Raw genomic sequence first — 2806 nt, 5'->3', positions numbered from 1 at the left:
CTCTTCCTGGCAACTAACAAATGGAGTGGAAGATTCAGCCACGTGGGCTTGGGAAGCGAATGGTAACTTCTCGGCTTGCTCAGAATATGCGGTTAGGTACATGGGACTCGAGTTATCCTCGACGACCTCATTCACTTGGCAGTCTAAGGCAACCCTCCAATGCCCTTTTTTTTGCCTGGCTAGCACTCAGAAATTGATGCTGAACATCTGACAGGCTTGCTCGACGTGGATTACCCCACCAGGATGCATGCCCATTGTGCAACCAACAGGAAGAGACTATGCAACACTCGCTAATTGACCGTGTGTTCGTCAAACAAGTTTGACACTGGCTAGGATCAATAACTGGGAGGATGGAGTTGGAACCACGGCAAAATGAAACCTTGGGTCAGTGGTGCGGCAGGCAGGACGACAACGCGAGCCACTACCGCAAGTCTTTGCGCGCTAAATGCCTTCTCGGCAGGTGGATGTTGTGGAAGCATCGGAACGCCATTGTGTTTTTCTATTTGGGATCCCTGAAAATTTCCAGTTCAATGGCACGCTCGTGTTCAAAAATTTCGGGCCCAACTAACCAAAACAAACAGCAGCAAAGCCCATCTGTCTACCCTCCAGCTAACCCTAATCCCCTTCTTCTTGCTTCTCAGCTGCCGGCGCCCCCCACCCCCCGCTCTCACGACGGAGCCCCTTCCTCCGTCTGCACCGCCGCCGCCATGTCGTCGTCGGCCGCTCTCCCGCAGCAGGGCTACTACTGCCACCAGTGCCACCATGCCATCACCATCGCCGCCCCCACCTCCCGCGACGATGAAGTCTTCTGCCCTGTCTGCGCCGGGGGCTTCGTCGAGGAGCTCTTCGACGAGGAGGAGCCCCCAAACCCTATCCCCCACCACCAGCCCCACCCGTCTCCCTTGTTCCCCTTCTCCAGCCTCCTCGACCTCCACAACCCCAGTGACCTCGCGGTGGTTCCTCGGCCCGCCCTCCCCCTCCGCGACCCCCGCCGCCACCGCCTCCTCCAACCCCAGCAACCAGTTCGACGTCCACCTTGGCGGCCTCCTCTCCGGCGGCGCCACCATCCAGATTGTCCTCGAGGGCTCCTCCTTCCCCGGTGGATTCGTCTCCTCGCCCGCCCCCGGCACCGGCGGGGTCAGCCTCGTCGACTACTTCATGGGATCCGGCCTCAAGCAGCTCATCCAGCAGCTCGCTGAGAACGACCCTAGCCGCTATGGCACCCTGCCCACCGCCAAGGCTGCGGTTGCCGCACTCCCTAATGTCGCCGTCGATGGGGGCGCCCAGCACGTCTTCCACAAGGACTGCATCCTGCCATGGCTTGACCTCCACAGCTCCTGCCCTATCTGCCGCCATCTATGACCACCAGCGCCAGGCAGCTGCCGCTGCGGTAGCGGCACCTGCGTCCCCGGATGGCGGCCCTTTGCCTAGGGTCATGTTGAGGAGGTTCAGGATCTCGTTGCCGTGGCTTCTCAGGGCCGCTTTTGGAGCTCAGCAGGCGGAGAGCAGCGACCAGGACACTGCTGGCTATGGCGACTACAAAAACGATGGGAATGCGAGCGGTCGCTCGTATGATGATCTCGATTGAGGCGCTTGCAAGGATGAGGGAAATAGGGGGATAAGGATGTATAACCTTTCGCCTCGCACTTGTTACCGCCTTTAGATATTTATTATTTCATTATAAGGGTTGCTTGTGTGAGTCGATTGCCACCGCACGTGCCACCGGGTTGACATAGAACCTACATTGTATGGCTTTTCATTATTACCAAGTACTCCAATATCTTGATTTAGGGTTTAGTATTTACTTTATCTATCTTGCAATGCAACAATGACTGATGTGCTAAAGAGTGGTGATTGTTGTTGGGAGCTGTCAATTCGTTTTTTCTACGGGCCATACTTGCACCATAAGAAAATGTTCTATTAATTAGGTGCTCAGCCTGCAGTTGAGGTTTTCATTTTTTTGTCTTGGTTGGTTGATGCCACTTGGAACACGGCTAGTTGGATTGTAGGAAAATGTTCTATTAATTAAGCATTCAGCCTCCTGTTCAGGTTTTCACTTATTTGTCTGGGCTGGCCGATGCCACGTGTGAGTGGCGGTTTTAGTTCACCCCTGTATGGCTTTCCATTGTTTCCTAAATAGTTCATTGTCAACAGGGTGCTGACGATTAATGTTTATGAGCCATGCTACTTGCACTGTGTTAAGCCTGCTGTTGAGGTTTTCATTTATTTGTATGGGTTGGCCATGTCACGCGCAACACAGCTAATTTTATGCTTAATTTTTTCTATGAGCCATGCTAGTTGGACTGTAGGGAAATGTTCTATTAATTAAGTGTTCAGCCTCCAGATCAGGTTTTCATTTATGTGTCTGGGTTGCCTGATGCCACGTGTAGAAAACGACTAGAGAGTGGCGGTTTTAGTCCACCCCTGTATGGCTTTCCATTGTTACCCAATAGTTCAAATGGTCAATATCTAAATTTAGATTTAGAATTTACCTTATTTTACCGCGATGAGTTGGACAGTGGTGATTGTCAACAGGGGCTGACGATTAATGTTTTTCCTATGAGCCATGCTAGTTGCACTCTAGGAAAATTGTTCTGGCTTTCATTTACTTCTCTGGGTTTTGCCAATGCCTCGTGTAAGAGTAAAATGGCTAGTAGTATGGTTATTACGCCATCCTTGTATAGACTACAATGTTATAGGAGCCGGTAAGAGCAAAAGTTGAATAGCATGGATAAATCAGTACCAATGCATGAGGACCAGAGCAGGTGGCCCCAGATTTTGCGGGAATGTGTTTATTTTCTTCTTT

The 2806-nt window shown here is 51.9% G+C and overlaps 1 pseudogene; it reads left to right on the top strand.

The window, feature by feature from the left end:
• Positions 1 to 707: 707 nt before the first annotated feature.
• Positions 708 to 1666, top strand: LOC125534633 (annotated as a pseudogene).
• Positions 1667 to 2806: the final 1140 nt, after the last annotated feature.

The sequence above is a fragment of the Triticum urartu genome, chromosome 2 (genome assembly GCF_003073215.2).
Source record: "Triticum urartu cultivar G1812 chromosome 2, Tu2.1, whole genome shotgun sequence".
NCBI lineage: Eukaryota > Viridiplantae > Streptophyta > Magnoliopsida > Poales > Poaceae > Triticum > Triticum urartu.
The sequence above is the reverse complement of the archived record's forward strand: the minus strand, read 5'-3'. Positions and strand labels throughout refer to the sequence as shown.